Genomic DNA, 8,018 nt, shown 5'->3' on the forward strand with positions numbered 1-8,018 from the left:
CAGACTCCCACTTGATGTAACTCTGTTGTAAGGACTGGAATATTCTGTCTCTTCCTGTAAATTCAAAAAACCCCAGAGGCTCTAATTGGCCCCTCTCAGGTCAGATGACCATCCCTAGACCAATCAGCTCTGTCCAGAGGGCAGAGTTTCAAAGTAAAAACATGGCCACCAGGAGCCACACACAACAGAATGGAAGTTCCCATAAAAGAGGACCAGAGACCTCCCAATGGGTGTCTACAAGCTAGTAGATAGAGTGTGTCAACACCTAAAAGCCTCAGGGAGGCACTGACGTGATTCAAACGAGGGGTTGTGGAGAAGGTTGAGGACCAGGATCCAGGTTCCCAGGGGACAGATTTCTGAAGGGAAGGGCCCAGACTTTGGGGTGATTGCCCAGAATTCAGATCCAACCCTGCCACTTGTAGCTGTGTGGCTGTGGTCTCCAAACTTCAGATGCTCCCTCTAGAAGACAGAATAATGAGATACATTTCTCGAGGCAGGGTATGCGGTGCCCCAGTGAGAGGCTGTCCCTGTTGGGAATTATGATTGCCTGCAGGGAACCTGAGAACAGTGGTGGAGATCACGGAAGCCCGCAGGCCAACAGTCTAGGGCTTGCTGAGTGGATCTCTGGTGCCATCAGGGACCCTGCTTCCTTCTACCTTTCTGCTCACCTGTCCTTAGTGTTGTGAGTTGAACTGTGTCTCCCAAAAAGGTATGTTGAAGTTCTGACTCCCAGTACCACAGAATGTGACTCTATTTGGAAATAGGGCCATTGCAGATGTAATTAGTTAAGATGAGGTCATGCTGGAATAGGGTGGGCACTAATCCAATACGACCGGTGTCCTTACAAGAAGAGAATAGACACAGACACACAGAGAGAAGGCCACGTGAGGACAGAGGCAGAGACGGGAGTGACGCAGCTTCAAGCCACGGAGCACCAAGGATTGCGGGTGGCACCAGAGGCCAAGAGAGAGGCCTGGGGCAGATTCTACCCTAGAGCCTTCAGAGGGACTGGGGCCCTTCCGATACCCTGATTTCAGACTTCTGGCCTCCAGAGCTGTGAGAGAAGAAGTGCCTGTTCTTTTAGGCCACTGCTTGTGGTGCTTTCTTACGGAGCCCGGGGAACTCACACACTTCCCGTGTGCTTGTCCTCTGGTCACAAAACGGCAGTTCCTCCTCTAGCATCACGTCTGCTTTCGAGGCAGGAAGAAGGAGAAAGCAGAGGGGGAAAGTTATCTACCTGCTAGCTGAGCCTGCCTTCCTTTGGCAAAGCCTTCCTGAAAGCCCACCCAGCAGCCTCTCCCTACGCCCCGTGGGAGAGGACTTGGGTGGCATGGCCTGAGTCACACGCGAGGCTGTGAAATCGAGTGGTTGTCGTTGCTTTCAAGTTGGACACATTCCCACCCCCAACAGATTCGGATTCTGCTGATGAGAAAGTGGGTAAAGTGGATCATTCGGAGGCAGACTAGCAGTGACGTCAGGAAGGGTGGATGATGTCCTGGTCCCGAGTCGTGCCCTCAGTCTGGCGTCTCACTGCTTCCTTGAGGACACAAATCACTTCTCAAAAAATATATACGTAATATAATGCCTATCACTTATATGACATTTACTGTGGGTCAGGTACTACCCCGAGAGCTTTACCAATACAACTCATGTAGTCCTCACAACACATCTGTGAGAGGTAATCTCTTGTCCTATTTTACAGACGAGGAAACTGAGGCAAAGAGAGGTTAAAAAATTTGCCCAAGGTCACCCAGCTAGAAAGTGAAAGAGCTGGGATTTGAACCAAGGCTCCACCATCTCTCCACAGTGCTTAACCAGCTCTGCTAACACCATAACTGCTCAAAAAAAGTCTATTTATTTGATTAACTGGCTTGAATAGGAAGAAAAATAAGTTCTAAAAGTCTCATTTGAGTCACTGGTTAAAAATGCACAAAAACATGTGGATCTGCTTTAACTAACCCCCAGCCAGCAGCGGCTAGGCAGAGTCAGGATTCTTTCCCATGAGGAAAGTTCCGGAGGCTGGTGCTCACTGCACATGCTGAGTCCCATGTGACGCAGATTGAATACTGACCCCTGGAAATTACAGAAATAGATGTTTATGTTATTGTCAAGAAAAGCTTCTAGGAAGCTCTTCCCAGTCATAAGGCAGAAGCAAACACCTACCCAAATTAACTGAATACTTACCTACTGCGTCAGTCACAACTTCTTAGCACCAAAGCCATGTGAACTTTGATTTGACAATCTTCATTTTTAGGCAACTCGCTCACCCCCCAAGCATTGTCACAAATCTGTAAATCCTGTTCTTATCAGCTCTAGCCCCATTCTGGTTTCCGGAATGCTCTTCATCAAGTTGGTTTATTATTATTATTATTATTATTATTATTATTATTATTATTATTATTATTATTATTTTGAGTAAAATTTCCATGCCAGTTTTTTTCTGCCTGCTCATCAATGGCAATGAAACCCAAGAACTATACACTCTGACTTGGGATGAAAGAAAATAGCTCAGTTTTTCTACAATGATCATCAGTATCCCGGCCCACCTCTGCGCTCGGCTAACTAGTCAGTCCCAAATTATGAGAGGGCCTCCAATTCCTTGTTCTGAACCCTCTGAGCTCAGCCCATGCTGGTTCTTGCTCCTGCCCGCACCTCAAGGCTCCTTGCCTGTTAGTCACTTCTATGACTTTTTTTCCTTTGTCCAGATCCCCTCCAGGCTCCCAGTAAACCTTTCATTTATTTATTCAGCAAATAATTAAGGAACACCTGCCGTGAGGCTTGCACCATCGTAGGCACTAGAGTGAGCAAGAAAGACAAAGACCCAGCCTTCCAGGAGCAAGTGTTCTGATGTGTGTGCCAGACAACAAACCAGGAACAGGTCGATGAATAACATAAGTTTGGTTGATATAGGGCTAATAAATAAAGCAGGATAAAGGCTAAAGAGTTATTGGGCACAGTAGCCAGTCTCCAAGATGGCCCCCAGTGACCCTCACCTCCCAAACACATGCCCTGTGTGCTCCCCCTCCCACATCAATAGGGATGGCACGTGTGACCAATAGCACATTGCAGAAATGACAGAGAAAATGATGGAGGCTAGGTCGTAAATGACATTGCCGCTTCCTCCTTGCTCTCTAGCATCACTCAGTCTGGGGGAAGCCAGCTGTCACATCGTGAGGACTTTACAGCATCCCCATGGAGAGTTCCTGCCAACAACCAACCTCAAATTGCCAGCCAAGTGAGGGGCCATCTGGGAAGTGAGTCCTTCGGCTCCAGTCAAGTCTTCGGTGACTACATTCTTGGCTGGTGTCTTCCACACAATTTCATAAAGGACCTTGAGACAGAGCTAAGCCATTCCCAAGCTCCTGACCCACAGAAACTGTGAGATTACAAAAGCTTACTGCTGTTTTAAGTTTAGGGGTCATTTGTTATACAGCAATAGATAATACATTGAGGGTGCTCTTTTAATTAGGTCTTGGTGAAAGCCCTCTCTAAGGACCTGACTTTTGAGCAGAGATATGAATGAAGTGAGAGAGAAGGCCATGTAAAGATGTGGAGAAAAGCATTCCAGAAGGAAGGAACTGAATATGCGTAGGCACTGAGATGACATAACTTGGGCTTTTTAATGCTAGCAAGGAAGGCAGTATGGCTAGAGTGGATGAGAAAAAAGGAGGGAGACAGAGGCCGGATCAAGCAGGACCTTGTGAGCCACAACAGGGATTTTGTATTTTATTCTGGGCATAAGCGGAAGTTGTTGGAGCATCTTGAACAGAGGAGTGGCATATTAACTTTGGCTGCTGGATGGAGAATTAACAATATAGGGGCAGGGAGGAGGATGGGAGGCCACTTAGAAGGCTGCTGCACCAGCCCAGTAAGAGGTGATGGTGGCTGGACTTGGTGGGTATATTGAGGGTAGAACCAACAGCACTGCTGTTAGAACAGATGTGGTGTATGAGAGGAGACGAATTGAGGATCTCCCCTATGTTTTGGACTGAACAAGGAAGACTTAGGGAGAAGTGGGTCAATGGGGAGATGGAATTATTAGTTCAGTGTCTGACATTTTAGGTTTGAGATGACTTTTAGACATCCAAGAGAAGATACGCAAAGAGAAGATGAATGCACAAGTCTGGATCTCAAAGCAGAGGTCAGAGCTGGGGGTATAGGTGCCAGATGTATATCCAGTTATTTAAAGCCACAGCACTAAAGGAAGTGACCACAGGCATGCGCATGGATAAAGAAGAGCGGGGTGAGGAACTGGCCCCAGAGCACTCTAACATTTAGAGGGTGCAAATACGACAAAGGAGTCCTTAAGGAAATATAAAAATCCTCTCTGGAGGAAGATATCATCCTATGCCTCCAAATAGTTTCCAGAAAGGTTTTTGTTCAAATATAGTGACCTGAACACTAAAAAAGATAACCAGGCACATAAAAAGACAAGATACCAAGAATGAAAACCAGCAGAAACAACCGTTTATACCAACAGACCTATAGCAAATCCAGATGTTAGAATTATTAGTCATGGACTATAAAACAGCTACGCTTTCAATATCCAAGAAGAGAAAAGTCAAGCATGAAAATTTCATCAAGAAACTGGAAAACAAAACAAACAAACCAAAACCAGCAAACAAAAATAAGTATAGCAGATTTTAAAAGAAAAACAAAATTAAATTTTTAGAATTTGAAAGCAAACAAAAATTAAGAGCTCAATGACTCGACGGAAGGGTTTAACAGCAAAATAGACACAAATGAAGAAAAAACTAGTGAAATAGAAGAGAGAGCAACAGAAACTATCCAAAAGGAAGATGCGGAGAAAAAAGATGGAGCATGGCAAGTAGCAGATAAGAGACATAAGTGACATTAGGGAGGAGATGTAACATGTTAAACTGGAGTACCAGAAGGAGACAAGAGACAGTGGGGAGCACAGGCAATATTCAAGATAAAGACTGAGAATTTTCTAGAACTGATGAAGGCATCAGAACACAAATTCTGGAAGCCCAACCAATTGCAAGTGGAACAAATAAAAAACAAATTATTGTTGTTAGTGCCGTCGAGTGGATCCCAACTCCCAGCAACCTTACGGCCAGCAGAGCAGAGTTCTGCTTGGTCTGTTTGCGCCGTCCTCTCACCTGTCAGCTCTCTGTCAGACAATGCTCCACTGCTATGCAGGGCGTTTCTTCTGCAAGTGGGTGGCCAGGTCCTTCTTTCTAGTCCATCTAAACCGGAAGCTCCGCCAACACCTGTCCACCATGGGTGACCCTGCTGGTATTTGAAATACCAGGGGCCTTGCTTTCAGCATCACGGCAACACACAGCCACCACAGTGTGACAACCGACAGACGGGTGGTGCGGTTCCCTGGCCAGGAAACACGCCCAGACCTCAGAGGTGACAGCACCAAATCTTAACCACTAGACCGCCAAAAGAAAAAACAGACCTAGCTATATCATAGGGAAACTGGAGAATTCCAAATAAAAAGAGAAAATCTTAAAAATAGATGGATAAATAAAAGAGAGATTCCTTTCAAGGGAGAAATAGACTGCCGGCTGACTTCTCCAGAGCAAGTGTGGAAGCCCAAAGAATCTGACATAACATCAGTGTGCCAAAAGCTAACTGCCAACCTATAAATCCACACCCAGCTGATACGTTCTACAACGAGAGGTGGGGGAGGAAGAGAGCTCTCAAACAAAAACAGATTTCACCAACAGCAAACCCACACAAACAGAAATTCTAAAGGGTGTTCAACAGACAGAGGAAAATGATCCAGATGCAAGGTATTATGATCAAGTTAGCGGTAAATAGAGGAATAAATCTAAATACACATTGACTGTGCAAAACAATAATACAATGTCTGGTAAGTTTTTAAATACATAAGTATAAATTAAGATATAGAATTAAAATGCCCAGCAACTATAGCATATATGTCAGGAGGCGATAACCAGAGTTAAATTGTCCTAGAATTCTCATATTTTCCCAGAAGGTGGATAAAAGTATTTATTAACATTAAGTTTGATGTGATGATGATGAATATTACAATTTCTAAGGTAACCACTAAAATAAAAGAGGGCATATTTCTAACCTAAAAGAGGAAAAAGTGGGATGATTGAAAAAAATCCATCAGTCCAAAAGAAAGCAAAAAAATGAGAAAAAGAACCTAGAACAGGTGAAACAAATACTTATCACATTAGTAAAAATGGAAAACTTTATTCAGAAAACATCTGTAATCATATTAAATGTAAATGGATTGCTATGGACTGAATTGTGACACCCAAAATTCATATGTTTAAGCCCTAACCCCCAATGTGACTGTGTTTGGAAACAGGGCTTGTAGGAGGTAATTAAGGTTAAATGAGGTCATAAGGATGGGGTCCTGATCCCGTAGGATTGGCGGCCTTATAAGAAGAGGGGGAGAGAGCCATCTCTCTCTCTCCACGTGCACACACGGAAGAAAGTCCTCGTGAGGACACAGTGAGAAGATGGCCATCCACAGTCAGGGAGAGAGTTCACACCAGGAACCAAAGCTGCTGGAACCTTGATCTTGGGCTTCCAGCCTCCAGAACTGTGAGAAAATCGATTCCTGGTGTTTGAGCCACCCGGTCTGTGGTATTTTATTGTGGCGGCCCAAGCTGACTAAGACGTGGACTTAGCGCTTCAATTAAAAGTCAAAGAGTGTCAGGCAGGATTTTTAAAAATCCATATGCTGTTTCTATGAGTCATATCTAGATATAAGAAAACAGAAAAGCTTGAAGGAAAGAATGGGAAAAGATACATATGTAAACACTAATCAAAAGGAGGCTGCTATGTGAACATCAGTATCTGATCAATAAATTTTAGGGTAAAAAGATTACTAGAGACAAATACTGGCTGGCTGTTTATATTGATAAAAGCTTTAATTTACCAGGAATATATAATAATTCCTAAGTTTGCACCTAAAAACATGACCTCAAAATATATAAAGCAAAAATTGACAAATATACAAAAAATGGCAAATCTCTAATCACTATAATTGATACATGGAGCGGCAGTGGCTAGGGAGGGAGCAAGGACCCGGAAGCCTGAACCCAACGATTAACAAAGTAATGCAATAGAAAACTAGTGCATGTATGGAGGGTCACAAAGCCAAAAGTTAGTTCTTTGAAAAAAAACAAATACAATTGACGAATGTCTAGTGAGTCTAATGAAGAAAGAAGGACAGAGAGAGAGAGAACACCAAACAAATATTAGGACTGAAAAGATGGTAACTACAGAAACTGCGGGCAAAATCTGCCTTGGTGATAAGAATTTTTGAAAATTTAGAGGAAAACGACTAATTTCTGGGAAAATACGTCTTATCCAAATCACCTGAAGAAAATAGAGAAAATCAAAATTGTCCTATAAATAATAAAATTATCAAATCTGTAACATAAATCCTTCCCACAAAGAAAAATCTTTACTCTAGGTAAAGAGTTATTCAGTGGGAAGTTCTACCAACCACTGAACGAAGAAAGAACTCCAAATGTATCCAAATTCTTTCACATAAAAGAGAACAAAAGGAACATTTCTGAATTCATTTTATAAGACCAGCATACCTCTGATCCCAAACCTGACAAGGACAGTATGGAAAAAAAGAAAATGGAAGGCAAATATCGATTATGAACATAGACTAAAAAATTCTTTAAAAAACAATTCTGAATGACGTGTTAGCAAACTGCATTGATAATTATGTAAGAAGGAGAACAGATCCATAATGATCTCATCTGTTTATCCCCAGAATGCAAATTTATTTTAACATTAGAAAATTAATCGATATAATTTGCTGCAGTAACTGTTAAAGGAGAAAAGTCATGATCATCTCAAAACATAAAGAAACTGTTTGATAAAAAAAATTCAATATTCACTTATGATTTTTGTAAAAAGAACTGAGTCAATTTAGAAATTGAATGAAAGGTCCTTAATCTGATAAGTCATATCTTTAAAAAACCTACACTAATATTCTTAATGATGACCTATTCAAAGCCTAGCTTAGAAATAGGGAATGGAACACACAA

The sequence above is a fragment of the Ceratotherium simum genome, chromosome 25 (genome assembly GCF_057802395.1).
Source record: "Ceratotherium simum simum isolate JZ-2026a chromosome 25, ASM5780239v1, whole genome shotgun sequence".
NCBI lineage: Eukaryota > Metazoa > Chordata > Mammalia > Perissodactyla > Rhinocerotidae > Ceratotherium > Ceratotherium simum.